Source organism: Ursus americanus, chromosome X (genome assembly GCF_024610735.1).
Source record: "Ursus americanus isolate L20-20 chromosome X, mUrsAme1.1.p, whole genome shotgun sequence".
In the NCBI taxonomy this organism is placed as follows: domain Eukaryota; kingdom Metazoa; phylum Chordata; class Mammalia; order Carnivora; family Ursidae; genus Ursus; species Ursus americanus.
In genome coordinates, this window is record NC_142164.1 from 30,062,304 (window position 1) to 30,079,172 (window position 16,869).

At 47.2% G+C, this 16,869-nt stretch overlaps 1 long non-coding RNA gene across 3 annotated transcripts in view; it reads right to left on the minus strand.

Annotated features, from left to right (window-relative positions):
- Positions 1 to 16,869, minus strand: part of LOC123787670 (uncharacterized) — a 65,439-nt gene that overhangs the window by 21,839 nt on the left and 26,731 nt on the right. Inside the window, exons 1-2 of one of the 3 annotated variants that reach the window (XR_015723367.1) lie at positions 9,502 to 9,576; positions 1,671 to 1,788 (exon numbers count right to left, since the gene is read on the minus strand). The exons of 1 other annotated variant lie outside the window; for it this stretch is intronic. This is a non-coding gene — a long non-coding RNA (uncharacterized LOC123787670). Of the gene's footprint in view, positions 1 to 1,670; positions 1,789 to 9,501; positions 9,577 to 16,869 lie in introns of those variants that run through there. One more of the 3 variants, XR_015723366.1, reaches the window with a different exon arrangement.

Sequence of the window (16,869 nt, forward strand, 5' to 3'; positions counted from 1 at the left end):
AGTTCCTTTTATAAGTAGGACTTCAAGAATGGCCTGCCCGTGGGGAGAAGGAAAAATACTAAATAAAGAATAAAGTTCTCCTGAGATCTGAAGGTGCCCTCCTCCTTGGCTTTGCCTAAGTACACTGGATTCAAACACTTAAAAAATAAATTGGGTTTCAAGGCTCTTAGTGTTTTCTTGGTAGATAGATGAGACAGAAGCAAACAAGGCATCCAGCTTTCCGACTCAAGAGTGAAGGCCTACAAAGGCATGATCCAGGTATATTTGTGAAATAGGCAACATTTGCTCTCAGCATGCGGTAAGTGCCCCCTTGGAACATTCCCCCACCTTCCAGCCCACGTCCTTGGGTCCCGGTATCTCCTGGTGCCACCTGGACATGCAGGGTCGTTCGTTCCCTGTCCCACCTCTGATTTAAGCTGGGGTTCCTATTCCTTAGTGCTGGGCACCAGTCCAGACCTATCCTATACCTCAGATCAAAAGGTTTTGTTCAAATCTCTCAGGGCCCAACTTCAGAATGGGATATCCCCGTTAAGTGACATGTTTGCATTTTTTTTTTAGAGAGGTCTTCTGGAATTTGTTAGCCTAGATCAGTGATTCTAATGGTAGATATTTTGGGGTACTCAAGAGGGCAGTTTAAGAACTCCTGAGACCGTTGTACTCATTCCTTTGTATGGAACTGGCTCAAGAATCATACAGGGGCTCCTGAGCAAGACCCATATATATGTCTAGAGGTCTGCTAGCCACTGCTGTTCTGGTAGGTTCCCCAAGTGGTAAGAGAAGTAATTCAAGAATAATTCAGACGGGGGCGCCTGGGTGGTACAGTCAGTTAAGCGTCGGACTCTTGATTTCGGCTCAGGTCTGATCTCAGAGTTGTGGGATCGAGCCCCGTGTTGGGCTCCACACTCAGTGCAGAGTCTACTTGAGATTCTCTCTCCCTCTCCCTCTGCCCGTCCTGCTCGTGCTCTTTCTCTCTCAAATAAATAAATAAATCTTAAAGAAAAAAGAATAGTTCAGACACTCAGAGATACCGCTTTCTGGTTTCAGAATTCAGAGATGTAATGCTGGTTTAGAAATCAGCATCTACTTCTTGCTTCTCTACTTTTTTCACCGGAAGAAACAGATTAAAAACTGGGTAAGAGAAACATGTTAATCACTGTCAGTCATTTGACCAAAGGCGATTTAATTGCGCAAAAATTATACTGTTACTACACTATTACGAAGCCTGCTTAGAGAACTAACCTGAATAAAATCAGGGAGCAATTCTTAAATTTAAAAATGTGCTTACATGAACTTGGACAGACACAACAGCGTAATGAATCTCGAAGGCATTTGCTGAGCGAAAGAGGCCAGTTTCAAAGTTACCTACTGTATGTTTCCATGTATATGACATTCTCAAAAAAATAAAAGTATAACGATGGAGAAACACATCAGTGGTAGCCAGGGTTTTGGGGTGGGGGTGTATTACAACACAGGGCTAGCATTCGGGAGCTTTGGGGGGATGAAGGAACTGTTCCATATCCTGCCTAGAGTGGTGATTACATGAATCTATATGTTAAAATTCGTAGATCTGTACATACCTATAAGTCAACCTTCCTATATATTAATTTAAAAACTGAAGTAAGGGATAATTACTTCTCCCACTGTTTAGTCCTCTGCGAAATCAAGTTTACCTTCTATAAACAGTCAAGCGATAAGCTCAAGATGTTCCCAGTCTGAAGAATAGGCGGGAAAAGGCCTTTGGGGAAAAGACGATGATAACGCTCTGAGCTTCTCCTGAAGACGCTGAATCTAAGGAGAAGGTGAAGCACGTGTCAGGAGGTGATGACCAGCCACGAAACGGGGTTTGTAGCCAATCACCCACAGCCTCTCATCCCCCCTCGGAGTTTCCTTTGTGGTGAGAGCCAACTGACTGACTGACTGACAAGGGTTGGGGGTGGCTTTTCGCTCTATGGAGCTAACAGGCCCATTGAGGCCTCCTGTGTTGGCTCCACGGGCAGGGATCAGGCCAGTGGTTCTGATTTTGGAAGGGCTAGAGTGGGAACAGGCTGACATACCTTATTTTGGTTTCCTAGTGCTGCCCTCTGCTCTGAAGATTTATAGAGCAAATGCTTGCTTTTCTGTGAAAGTGATTTTCAATTAAATTTGGTTACTGAGAATTTCCAGAAGGTGAACAATACCTCTTTGGATTATTAGAGGCCCCCCAAAAGGTGCTGCACCCCCAGGTGTGGGGAGTCACTGCTTTTTCGTAACTGGCTGGTCTGGTAAGATGGCCAATTAGTTTAATGCCTCCACAACAAGCCAGATTCCTTAATCCCGCTTCTGGAAACATGTTCAAGGCCCTAATTTTTTGTCGTTCTCTTTTTTTTCTTTTTTCAATTAAACTTTTTATTTTGAGATCATTGTAAATTCCCATGCAATTGTAAGAAATAATACAGTGAGATCCTGTGTATCCTTTACCCCGTTTCCCTTGGTGGTAACGTCTTATAAAACCATAGCATAATCACAGCCAAGATATAGACATTGCTGCAACCCATCAATCTTGTGCAGATCTCCCCAGTGTTACTCGTAATCATTTGTTTGTGCCTATGTATTTAGTTCTACGCAATTTTATCATGTGTAGGTTCACGGATCCACGAACGCAGTACAGAACTGTACTGTCACCACAAGGGTCCTTCCTGCCACTATTTGCAGCCACACCCACCTCCTATCTGCCCCATTCCCTAACCCCTGGCACCCACCATCCATGTCCCCATCCCTATACTTTTTGTCATTTCAAGACTATTATATAATCATACAGTATATAGCCTTTTTTTAAAAAAAAAGATTTTATTTACTTATTTGTCAGAGAGAGAAAGAGAGAGAGAGCACAAGCAGGGGGAGCTGCAGGCAGAGGGAGAAGCAGACTCCCCGTGTAATAAGGAGCCCGATGTGGGGCTCGATCCCAGGACCCTGGGATCATGACCTGAGCTGAAGGCAGACCCTTAACCGACTGAGCCACCTAGGCGTCCCAGTATGTAGCCTTTTAAGATGGCTTTTTCTCACTCAGTAAAATTCCCAGGAGATTCATTCAACTTATTGTATGAACCATACCTCATTTCTTTTTATTGCTGAGTAGTATTCCCTGGCATAGAATGATGTAGCACATATTATTTAACTATTAATTTGTTGAAGAACACATGTAGGGGCGCCTGGGTGGCTCAGTCAGTTAAGCGTCTGCCTTCGGCTCAGGTCATGATCTCAGGGTCCTGGGATCGAGTCCCCATCAGGCTCCCCACTCAGCAGGGAGTCTGCTTGTCCCACTGCCCCTCCCCCTGCTCATTTTTTCCTCTCTCTCTCAAATAAACAAAATCTTAAAAAAATAGAACACATGTATGACATATCCAATTTCTTGACATCCTCACCAGCATTTGGTGTTGTCACCATTTTTTATTTTAGCCGTCTGATATATGTGTAGTGATATCTCGGTGGTTTTGATTTGCATTTTCCTGATGGCTGGTGACGTTGAACATCTTTTCATGTGCTATTTGCCATCTGTATGTCCTCTTTAGTGAAATGTTTATTCATATCTTTTGCCCATTTTCTTTTTTTTGAAAGATTTATTTTAGAGAGAGAGCATGAGTGGGAGGAGGGACAGAGGGAGAGGGAGAGAATCCTCAAGCAGACTCCCCACTGAGCACGGAGCTGACACGGGGCTCGATCCCAGGACCCTGAGATCATGACCTGAGGTGAAACCAAGAGTCAGATGCTCAACTGACTGAGCCACCCAGGTGCCCCTGCCCATTTTCTAATTGGATTGAGTTTTGAGAGCTCTTTATACATTCTAGATACAAATCCTTGGTCAGATACACAGTTTGCAAATATATTTTCTAGTCTGTAGCTTGATCTTTCATTGAGCAAAACTTTTTAAATTTTGCTAAAGTCCAATTATAGATTTTTCCTTTCATGGATCATGCTTATGGTGTTAAGCCTAAGAACTCTTTGCTGAGCTCTAGATCATGAGTTTTCTCCTGTGGTTTTTTTTTTCCTGCAAGTTTTATAGCTTTACACTTTACGTCTGTGATCCATTCTGAATTCATTGTTTATAATGTTAAGGTCAAAGTTCTTTTTTTTTTTTTTTTTTTTGCCTAGGGATGTCAATTGCTCCTGCACTGTTTGTTCAAAACGGTATCCTTCCTTCACTGAATTGCTTTTACCTTTGTTAAAATTCAATTGAACAAATTTGGGTTTATTTCTGGGTGCTCTATTCTGTTCCACTGATCTATGTGTCTATCCTCCACTATTACTACACCGTCTTGATTACTGTAGCTCTATAGTAAGCCTTTATATTGGAAAGAGTAATGTCCTTCCAGTGTAGTCTTTTCTAAAAGATTTATTTATTTATTTATTTATTTGAGAGAGAGAGAGCAGGAGCAGGGGGAGGGGCAGAAGGAGAGGGAGAAGAAGGCTCCCCGCTGAGCAGGGAGCCCCACATGGGACTCGATCCCAGGACCCTGAGATCATGACCTGAGCCAAAGGCAGACACTTAACCGATTGAGCCACCCAGGCACACCCCCCCCCAATTTATTCTTTATAAACATCATTTTAGCTACTCTAGGTCCTTTGTCTTTCCATATAAATTTTATAATAAGCCTATCTATGTCTACAAAAATCCTTGCTAGGAGTTTGAGAGAGATTTCATTAACCTATAGATCAATTTGGAGAAAACTGACATCTTTACTATGTTGAGTCTTCTAATCCATGAACACGGTAAAGCTCTCAAATTATTAATTTTCTTCTTTGAGTTCTTTCGTCAGTGCTTTATAATGGTCAGGATACAGATGAAACATGTTTTCATGTTTTGTACATTTTTTGTTAAGTTTTATACCTAAGAATTTCATTTTCTTTGGAACAAATAGTATAGTGGTTTCTTATTTAGATTTCCACATTGTTAGTATATAGAAGTGTGATTGATTTTTACGTGTTGACCTTGCATCCTATGACCTTGCTGAATTCAATTATTAGTTCTAGAAGGGGTTTTTTAGATCTCCTGTAATTTTTTATGTAGACAATCAAGTCTTCTGCAAATAGAGACAGTTTTACTTCATTCTTTCCAATCTGTGTGTCTTTTATTTCTTTTTCTTGCCTTGTTGTGCTGGCTAGAACTTCCAGTACAATGTTGAATACAAGTGATAAGGGCAGACATGCTTGCCTTATTTCAGTCTTAAGAGGCAAAGTACTCAGTCTTTCACCGTTAAGTATAATGTTAGCTGTAAGTTTTTTATAGATTTTTTTTTTTTTTTAAGAGAGAGAGAGCAAGAGCATGGGCTAGGGAGAGGCACAGGGAGAGAGAGAATCACACTGAGCTGAGCGTGGAGCCCGACTTGGGGCTTGATCTCGTGACCCTGAGATCATGACCTGAGCCAAAATTAAGAGTGGGATGCTTAACTGACCGAGCCACCCAGGTGCCCCATAGATCTTCTTTGTGAGGTCAAGGAAGTTCCCCTCTATCCCTAGTATCAAAAACTCAAATTTGGTCAAATGTTTTATTCTGTATCAGTTGATGTGGTCATATGATTTTTCTTTTGTTTTTGATATGGTGGACTACACTGAATGATTTTAAAATAGTGAGCCAGCCTTGCATACCTGGAATAAATCCCACTTGATCATGGTATATAATTCTTCTATACATTGTTGGATTCATTTTGCTAATATTTTATTTTTTTATTTGAGAGAGAGAGAGAGACAGAGAGACAAAATACAAGCAGGGGGAGGGGCAGAGGGAGAGGGAGAAGCAGACTCCCCGCTGAGTAGGGAGCCCAATGTGGGGCTGGATGGCAGGACCCCAGATCATGACCTGAGCCAAAGGCAGATGCTTAACCGACTAAGCCGCCCGGGTGCCCCCATTTTGCTAATATTTTGAGGATTTTTGTGTCCACATTCATGAGGGACACTGGACTATAGGGTTGGGGTTTTTTTGTACTGTCTTTGTCTGATTCTGATATCCATCTGGGACTCTGATGATATAAATGTTGGATCTCTTGTTATTTCCCACAGGTCTCTGAGGCTCTATTATTTAACCAGTCTATTTTCTCTGTTGTTCAGACTGAGTAAATGCTATTGATGTGTCCTCAAGCCCACTGATTCTATCCTCTGTCATCTCACCATACTATGGGCCCCGCAAGTTTTTTTTTTAATTTCTGTTATTGTATTTTTTCAGTTTTGTAATTTTCATTTAGTTCTTTTTTATAACTTGTTTCTCTTTGCTGTGATTTTCCACTTTTTCATTTGTTTCAAGAGACTTTGCAGTTGTTTATTGAAGCATTTTTGTGATGGCTGCTTTAAAATCCTTTTCAGGTAATTCTCACACTCGATTCACCGCGCTATTGACCTCAGTTGATTGTCCTTCCTTATTCAAGTCCTGATTTTCTTGTTCTTAGTATGAGGGTGATTTTTCATTGTATTCTGGCTGTTGTATCAGGAGACTGTTTAAATCTCTTCCTTTAGTGGGCAGTCGCTCTAGGTTTCGCACACAAGTCCTGGCCTACTTTTGTAGGCTGTGATCTCAATGGCGATTTACTTTCCAGAGCCTCTGCCCTGCTATTTTGGTCTGCGTGTTAATGTGGTGCTGACGGGGCCCCCACGGGTCTGTGTGGGTGCTGCGTAAGGGGGCAGAAGGTGCTCCATCAAGCTGGCTTGCCTGAGGCCTGTAGGTGGAAGAAGTGAGTCTCGAGGGTGTGGAAGCAACTAATTTCCCCTGGTTTTGCTTGCTCTGGCAGCACCTTCCTTGCCTGGGCTGTATACCATCCTGGCATCTCTCGTAGGGAGAGGGCACTCTGGAGACCACGGGCCCAAACAGGCTTCCTGGGCCAGAGTACTTGTGGTCGGATTTGCCCTTGATGATGGCCCAGCTATGTCGTATCTCGTGCTAAAGGGAGAGGAGTCTGGCCTGGTGGGAAAGGAGAACACTTCCCCTGGCTGCTTAGTGTCAGAGGGGCTCCCTGCTAGATTCCCTTTGCTGGAGTTGCCAGGCCCACCGGGGTTGTCCGCGGGCCTCCCATTCAATCCCGAGGAAGAGGCCGCCTACCTGAGCCACCTCCTGCTGCCAGGCTGGGGCTTGGGGAACGCTGGGCCTGGTTCACCTTCTGTTGGGCCGGAAGTCATAAGGCGCCTCACTATGAGGATGCTCCCCCAGTCCTGGGGTCCCTAACCATTCTGCCTTCCTCTTTACGCCTTCTGGAATTCTTCTTTGGTGGCTTCTTGAATTATTTCTAGGATTTATAGTTATACTTAGCGGGGAGGAGCAAGGAGAAATGAGTCTATGCCGTCTTGTCCTGACTGAAAATAGAAGACCGATTTTGCACTGGGTTCTGCTGCTGCTTCTCCAGGAATGACTCAGGCTTTCATCTGCCTCCCTTTTCTGGGCAAGGAAGCTCGGGTGGCTTTGCCTTGGTTAATGTAGCAAGCTCCCAGGGTTTTTTGGTGTGTGTGCGTGTGCGTGCATGTGTGTATGCACACACAAGAGAGACAGACAGACAGAGGGAGACAGGGAGAGAGACAGAAAGGAGAAAGGCTGGCAGAGATCGGCCCTGAAATAGAGCCTGTGTTAGAGCGGGGCCAACACTCAGACAGGACCTGGAGTTAGCTGGGGACCTGGGGGGGTCTAATCTAATGACAGAGTTCATAGACAAGAGGGGCAGAGCGTGGGAGTCAGAGAAGGCAACGTGACGCTGGAAACAGAGGTCAGAGAGTGTGGCAGAGATGTGAAGATGCTCCGCACTGGCTCTGAAGATGGAGAACGGGGGCATGAGCCAAAGAATGCGGGCCGGCGATCTCCAGACGCTGGGAGATGGCTGGTTTGAGACTTCTGATCACCACACCCATAAGACCACGTGTTTGTGTTGTGTGAAGCCATGACGTTTGTGGGGCTGTGTTACAGCAACAACAGGGGCCCGGCACGCTGACGGAGGACAGGTGACCCAACCGGGGGTACTGCGGAGTAGGACGAGTGCGGCTGCTGCTAAAAGCAGGAGACTCTCCCGACTGGGAAGGAGAGAGCCGAGAGGAGATTGGCTCGGAGATGAGACCACTGCGGTCCAACGGGACTATCTGCGATGACGGAAATGTTGTCTACCTGCTCTCTCCAGGAGGGTCACCCCTCGCCACATGTGACTACTGAGAACTTGAAATGCGGCCAGTACTTCTGAGGCACTGAATCGGTAATTTGATTTACTCATTTAATTTCTATTTGAGTTGTAAAAGCCACAGGTAGGGGCGCCCGTGTGGCTCAGTCGTTAAGCATCTGCCTTCGGCTCAGGGCGTGATCCCAGCGTTCTGGAATCGAGTCCCACATCGGGCTCTCTGCTCCGCTGGGAGCCTGCTTCTTCCTCTCCCACTTCCCCTGCCTGTGTTCCCTCTCTCGCTGGCTGTCTCTCTGTCAAATAAATAAATAAAATCTTAAAAAAAAAAAGCCACAGGTAGCCAGTGGTTGCTGTATTCAACAGGGCAGGTCCCTACCATTAAAAAAGAGCGTGGGTAAGGTGAACACAAACTTATTCATTTAAATTCTTCTATGCTGGAAAACTCGCCCACCCAAAACAGCTTGTATCCAATTAAAGAGGCACCCACAACTTCTCTGGAGATCAGACTCCTCGTAGCCTCCACCGTAATGTAACCACAAACCTAGACGAGGAAAAAACCCATCTAAACAGCAGGTAAAATTGCTATCAGGAAACCCAGAAACTTCCCAGGAGATGCATGGGGTCAGTCCTTGGTCAAAAATCTCTCTCTCTCTCTCTCTCTCTCTCTCTCTCTCTCTCTCTCTATATATATATATATATATATATATATATATATATATATATATATATATATATATATTAGAAGAACCTAGAATAATGCAGATCACAGTCTCTTTACTCTTTACCAAAGAGTAAAGCTGGAAGTTGAAGCAGACAGAATTTCAAAAGCACAGAAATCTGGGACCCGTTCAAGGGAGAAAGACGTATTCCTACATGCTTCAGAGGTCCAGGGCAAAAGCAGATGGTCAGAATGGCCACTCTGAGTCACAAGACAAGGTCATATTATGTTCTGAATCATTTGAGAAGGCAAGACAGCGAATGACGCAATCTTAGAAAGAAAGGAAGGGAGGGAGGGGGCGGTAGAAAGGGAGGGAGGAGGGACGGAGGGAGGGAGGAAAGAAGAAGGAAGGGAGGAAAAGAGGAAACGAAAGGAGGAAAGGAGGAAGGAACGAAGGACGGAAGGAAGGAGGGAAAGGAGGAGGGAAGGAAGGGAAGGAAGGAACTCAACAGAGGAAACGAGTAAGTGCAAAACAAGACAAAAAACTAAGTCTCCACTCTCCTGCGAAACCCGCTTTTAGGGTGTGGCACAACGCTGTACTTGACACTGCCTTCCTTGTCACCGTCACTTACCAGGACCCGTACGTGCCAGGGCTGGCCACTCACTTCACATACCCTCTCACCATGAGCCAGGAACACCGTGTTTCACCTTGGCCTCCTGCCTTACCTGCCACACAACTTCCAAATTCAGATCGACGCGGTCACCCGCCACTGCCGTTTCCATCTCCAGGCTACGGCGCCCTGGGTGGGGGGACACAACACAGGCGTCTAGACGGGATCGTCTCGGAAAGAATGGTGTCTGTGAAATATTACCCAGCAGTTCAGTGCACGAGAGATCGATACGTGCCAATATGGAAGAACATTCGAGGTGCATTACATAGAAGAGTGAGTGATATCACAGACCTTCGTGTGGCTGTAATCAAAAAGTTTGACACTGACAAGTGTTTGTGGTGATGCGGACAGTGTGTAGTGATGATGCTGGTGGGGGTATAAAATGACTGGAGGTTACAGTGACTTTGGAAGACAGTCTGGCAGTTCTTCAAAACGTCAACCATTGAGTTATCACATGGCCTGGCAATTCCACCCCTAGATAGACGCTCGAGGGACCTGAGAATGTGTGTCCACACAAAACCTTGTCATCGAGTGTCCGTAACGACGTTATTCACAATAGCCCAAAGTAGGGAACAGCCTAGTGTCCACCAGCTGATGAATGGCTAAACACAATGTGGTCTATACATACAATAGAATATTATTTGGCAATAAACAGAAAGACATTAGGAGCTAGGCTGTAACATAAAGGAAACTTGAAAACGTGGTGCTCAGTGAAAGAAGCCAGTCACAAAAGACCACGTAGGATATGCTTCCATTTATATGAAAGCCCAGAATAGGCAAATCTGTAGAAACAGAAAGGAGATCAGTGGTGGCTTTGGGGTGGGGGGAGGGGACTGGTGATAAGGGTGCAATCGTTCTAAAGGAGACGGGGCTTCTTTCTGAGGCGATGAAAATGTTCTAAAAATGGACTATGGCGGTGGTTGCACATATCTGTGAATATACTAAAAAGCCACCGAATTGTACACTTTCAATGTGTGAATTCTACGGTATGTGAATTATAGCTCAATAAAGCTGTTATTTTTTTAAGAAAGCAAGTGATAGAATAATGCATGTACTATGAGCTCATTTATATAAAAACCCAAAGACTACATATGCATGTAATATAAACATTGGGGAATGTATGTAAATATATAGAAGACGATTTGGAAGGGTACCCACCCATCTGTTAGCATCGGTTACTTCTGGAGAGGGAAGCGGGACCGCCTTCTGCGGCACTTCCCTGTTCCTCCACCTACCACTCTGCTTGTGTCTTCAAGTCGCTTTTGTAGGCATTCCTTCCTCTGCCCACCCCTTTGGAATCTCATTCTACTCCTCAGGCTCTCCTTGAAGTGACCCTAAGACCATACCTTTCCCGTGGCCTCAACAACCTCCATCCATCCCCTGGCTCATTCATTCCGCAAATACTCACGGAACACCTGCTAGGACCTTTGATTCCTTCCTCTCCCTCCTCTCCCATCCGTCGTCCCGCAAATTCCACCAGCCTTATCCCCAATTAACATGTTCATCTCTCTCTCCTTCTCTCCTTGCCCTTGGCCTCCACTGTAATCCCAGTCACCGTGTCTCTCCTGGGTGGAGGCAAGTCTCTTCCCTGGTCTCCCAGCTTGTACAGGCCATTCTCCACACCACAGCCAGAGCCAACTTTTACAAAATGTAAATCATGCCATATCCGTCTCCCTGCTTCAAAACCCTCCAAGAGCTTTCAATTACACTGTGTATAATATCTAAGCTCTTTACTTTGACCTAATAAGATAGAGCCCTTACCTAAATCTCTAATCTGAGCCCATCCTGCTGTCCTTGTTTGCTAGGCTCCTATCATTTGTTCCCTCTTGAGGGTGTTTGCACCTGCCTAAAATGTTCTCCTACCATCCACGTCTCAGTTCCAACGTCAGCTCCTCGGAGAGGCTTTCCCTGATCATGGTCCTGACCTTGGTCAGTGTCTCATCATGTCACCCTGTTTTTTCTCTCCCTTACTATCATCCGAAATCATGTTTCATTTATCAGTTTGTTTATTACACGTCTTCCCCACCCCTCAAATAGCACTCCATGAGTGCGGTGCCTCGATTTGCCTTGCTCCTACTGAATCTCTAGCATTTGCACAGTACCCAGCAGGTGCTTGGCGAGTCTTTGCAGAATGAATGAGTCAGGGGATGGATGCTCGAAGCCACGGGAAAGGTACGGTCTTAGCGTCACTTCAAGGAAAGCCTGAAGAGTAGAATGAGATTCCAAAGGGGTGGGCAGAGGGAGGAATGCCTACAAAAGTGACCTGAAGAAACAACCAGAGCGTGTGACCCCCACGTTTTTGGGCTTAAGCAACTAGACCGATGGTGGGTGCCATTCTCTGTGACTGGAAGACGGGGGAGGAGTGAGTGGGGGTGGGGATGGATTTAAGAACAGGGTTTTGGACATATTGAATTTGAGCTGTGTGTTAGTCCTCCAACAGGAGAGCGTAAGTAGCTGGCTGTATCCAGAAGTCTAGACCTCAGGCAGGTGATCAGGGCTAGAGATGGAAGTTCGAAAATTGAAATTCCTCAGCCTAAAGACGGTGTGGAAAGCACCGGGAATCACCTTGAAAGAAAGTGGAGAAAGAGAAATAAGAGGGCCTGACACAGAGTTCTAAGGTCTCCCACATTTGTACCCCTGGTCCTAACCTCTTTCTTCCCTAAGTTCCACAACCACTACTTAACTGCCCTGCATAAACTTGATGCGTGCCGAGATGATTGCATAGACACCTGCTCTCCAAAAGCGGTCCTCCTTCTGTATCCTCTATCCCTTCATCTGTCGATTGGGTCTCTTAACATATCCAGAGCTGTTCCCTACCCTTCTATCCCTGCAATAGTTCCTTCAGTCCCTCAATCTCCTCATCTCATGCCTGGAATACAATCGTCTGTTGGCTGGTAGCTCTGCTGCCCGTCTTGCCCCCCACTGCTGCCACCAGGGTCCCTTTAAAGTGACCCAATCGTGGTACCAGCATATAGTCGTCACATCAGCCAATATTTATCAAGTGCTCCTCGGTGCCAAGTAATTCCGTGAGTGCGCTACGTGTATTGATTCTTTACAACGCCCCGAAAGATCGGTACTATTATTATGCCCCGTTGACAAATAAGGAAATAGAGACAGAGAGGGTTAAGTAACTTGCCCAAGGTCACACAGCTAGTAAGTACTGGATACAAGCCCAGAGTCTATGCTTGTCAGCACTGGTCTCTCAGTATAGATTCAGTAAATAAATGTCTGTTCAACGGATGGGAAATTGGGAACGTGGGGCCTGTGATTTCTTTCATGTTATTATTCTGACCTTGACTATTTCATCTTGTCTTTCATCTTAAAATCTCATTTCGTTCAAAGCTCAGACACAATGAAGTTCCAAAATCAAATAACGGATCTCTTGCTGGGGCACTCAAGGGAGTCAGTCGGAGCACAGGCCATTAAGCCTCATGCCTCGAGCACTGGCAAGGTAGGTTGATTTATCGGTCTCAGTGACTAGGGCCAAGGCACAGGAAAATGAGATGGGAGTAAACGTCACGACACCCTGACACCAAAGCATCGCCACCGCAACCATTTCCTGAGAGCTCCGTGGCCACCAGGCACTTGGTGACGCATGTCACATGCAGTCAGGCCTTCTGGTGGCCCCATGTGCTGTCGGCAGGGCTCTGCTCTCCACCGCCCAGAGGGCAGAGTGGGCCCACAGAGGGTAGGTGACTTGTCCAAGGTTGCAGAGGTAGTCAGCGGTCAACCGGGACAAATGCCAGGAGCAGGCCATGAACCACCATGGCCGCTGGCTTCCGGTCACCTGGGTCCCCCACCTTGTCACTCCCGAGCTGCAACGCCCCCCCGCCCCCGCCATGCCCCCTGCTGGATATTCACCAGCCATGTGTGGCTGGGGACACTTAAATTCATTCAAAGAAAATTAGATGAAAAATCCAGTGCCTCGGTGCCACTAGTCACACTTCAAGCGCTCAGAAGCCACAGGCGACTGCTGACAGCCCCGCGAGAGAGCGTGGACAGAGACGATTTCCCTCATGACGGGACATTCTCTAGGACGGCGCGGCACAACGGCGCGCTCTCCCTCATGCGCCGGCTCCACTGGCTGCCTCCCGGGGCCGATCCCTTCTCCCGTGCCAGTTGGGCTCTTCTCACTTCAGGATCCTGGGGCAACTCGGAGACATACGTTAAGGTAATAACTTCCACTCTTGACCCCCCCCCACCCCGTTCACCTCCTTGGCAATGTCACCCTTTCCATCCGCTGCCCGTGGCTCATCCTCAGCCCCGTCCTGTCTGCCCCTCCTCTCTCTGCTTCTGGGAATGCGGAGCTCTATTCACTCTCATGCTGCTTCCCACCTGGATGATTGGGTGGGGGACAGCCCCTTTAGGGCCACAAGTCTGGAAGGTCCCCAAGAAGTAGAGATCCCGGATGGCCGTCTGCAGCCACACCCTGTCCCACCACCTGCTGCCTGCTCGGCTCTCCCGAGGGACGGCTCACCCCAGCCCGGGCCCAGCTGGCCTGAGAGCTGCTGGCTGCTCGGGTACAGCCTCTGGTGGCCACTGGGACTCCAGTATGATTGTGCAGCTGGTAAAAAAGACCCGGAACCTTTTTTAAAAATCCCAAGTTCCCCGATGTAAATGAAATACGAGAGGCGGCTAGAAGGCAGGCAGGTTATTATCTGCTCTGCTCACACGGATGAGGGGGGAAGAAAGGAGAGGAAGGACCCCCAGGGATAGCGGAGCTAACTAAGATATGCTCACTTACCCTTGGTCGTGGAGAACGGACGTGGAGGGTTAATAAAGCCAGCCGAGAATCCAAAAGGCACTCTGGAATACATGATGTGACCCATCCACGCCCTTCCTCCGAGCCCCAGCAGATTTATGCCTCTAATTAACTTTTCTCAGCTTGACATTAAAACGAGTATATACTTTCCAAGCTGATTCTAGCCGACAGCTACAGGAAGTGGGCAAGAGCGTGCAGACTGGGAAGGGTAAAAGAGCCTAGAATGATCGATTTGTCATAGAAAAAAAATTAGTGTAGGTATTTGAGAGTCACCTGTACACACTGTCCAAAGAGGGGTTCCACCTGTCAAGGTGACTAAAGAGTTGAGCCCCCCAAGACTTTTCCTGGAGGCCCACACCAAAGATGTATTAAAACGAGTCAGGTCTGGGGTCTCCAGCTGAATGTCTCTCAGTCCGTAATGCGTCCAGGCACACGGTATAAGGTGGCCCAAATCAGAGGCCCCCCTGCTGATTTCCGGAAGATTCGGAGGCAGAAGGGACTTTGGTGCAGTTCGTGCCACTTAATAGTGAGCTGTGGCAGGGAAAAGCAGGCTGGGCAGGCTCTGCCCCCACCTCGGGGATGTGTGGGGCGTGCTACCTCTGAAAACACAGCTGTAAAATGGGGACAGTAAGCGACCCTCAGGGTTCTGACGCAGTCATGCTCGAAGTGCTTAGAGCCGAGTGATAATGGAGCATGGGAAGGAGGACCAGGGGCCAGAAGACAGAATCCATGTTCCTGAAAGCAGAGTACTCGCTGGAGACGTTTATTGGTTTCTGTCTTCCCTCTGAAGGGGAGAAAGTAGGTCAACACACTCAAAGAACTGTGACCGGGAACAGTGGGTCTGAGAGGGAGTCATTCGCTGAGCCCTGCCAAGATGAAACAGTGAGAGTCACGCCTTTCATTTTGGGCCATTTGGCTGAGGTCACTTGGCTTTGGGAAAAACTCAGGCCTGTCGATCCCCTGGTGTGTGTTCCCTGCAGGCCCTGGGAGCTGGGTGCAAGGGGAGGCTCGCATTTTAAAACCAACATGTAAATGCTTGGCAGGCGTGAGCTGGCAAGCACGGGAATGTTTATGAGCAAACTGTGTGCCTACTTTGGCTCTCAGACAAGGTGGACAAGCCTCGGGGCCTCTTGGCTAAATATAGACGGCAGAGGGGGGCCCAAGAAGCAGGACAGCTAGGTTTCGTTTCCAGGTCTCGCAGTTAACCTTGGGGCAAACTCCCCGAGTGTCTCTCTTCCATATACTGACTTGTCCTTAGGAGGGCAGCGTTCTTGACTAAGCTTTCCCGGGCCGGGAGAAGGGTTCACGCTGGGTCTGCTGTATTTTCTTGCCTCACCTTCCCTCAAAAGATCCAAGTCTGGGGAAGAGACTGGTTGTGACCCGGTGGAAGGGGATGCTGCTGGCATTCTTACGGACACAGTATGAAGTCACGGTGACCCACTGGGAGCCGCAAGTCCTCCCCAACTAACCAAGGTTGTTGCTTACCCAGAGCCAGAAGGAGGGGACCTGGCCCCTGGCATGGAGCCAGAAGGTGGCAGAGAAGTACACACAAGTGCCAAATCAGAACTCCTGCGGCCTAGTGCACAGCTCTCAGGCAAGCGGTCTGAAACTCAAGATTTTAGGGAGGCAGTTTTAGTAGAAAATTCAGAAAGCAGGGGCGCCTGAGTGGCTCCATTGGTGAGGTGTCTGCTTTTGGTGCAGGTCGTGATCCCGGGGTCCTGGGATCGAGCCCCATGTTGGGCTCCCTGCTCGGCGGGGAGTCTCCTTCTCCCGTTCCCTCTGCTGCTCCCCCTGCTTGTGTGCTCTCTCTCTCAAATAAATAAATAAAATCTTTTAAAAAAAAGCATTCAGAAAGCAGGTAGTCCCCACCCTTTGTCACTGTCCACGTGCCCTTTCTGTCCCCAGCCAGATTCCACTTGTACAGAAGCAAGGCACCCAGACCAAGGCAGCCGCTTTCCAGTCTGTAGTTAGGTGGCAGTGTTCTTAGGAAAGTCCTGGCCTAGTCACAGAGCCTGAGAGGCCGAGCCCAAGGAAACGATTTAGTATTTCCTGCCTCAAGACTCTTGGCCCTTCTCCCATTCCTGGACACTTCCACTAGGAGTCAGCGAGCGTATCTCTGTGCGGCAGGAATATCTGGCGGGAGTTCCTCTTGTTTTCTGATTGCAATATTGATAAGTGTTTCTTTCATGAAACTTTGTGAAAGAAAATATAAAGTAGGAAATAAGAATCACTCTACTCCCTCCCCCTAAATATTAGTACTATTAACAGCTTTTCTGGAAATTGGAGTATTCAGGCCTGGATTCAGGCCCTGGCTGTTGCCTGGGTAAGTTACAGAACCTTTCTGAACCTCAGTTTTCTCATCTGCAAAATGAGATACCACTCACTACTCACATAAAATGAGATACTGCTGGACTAAATAAAGTACTCTACCCGAGTGTTGCAAGGATGAGAGAATTCGGGTAAAGAGGTTTAGGAGTCCCTGGCAAACAGTAAGTGATCTGTAAATGTTGGCCACCAGCAGCAGCAGTAGTATCCCCCATTCCCTGTGCCTATGCTCCAAACTATCATATTGATGGCTGTGTACTATTTCATTTGGGGATGGTACTACTTTCCCACTGGTCAACATTCCTGCTGCTTCTAAGACATTGCACAAAGCTGCCG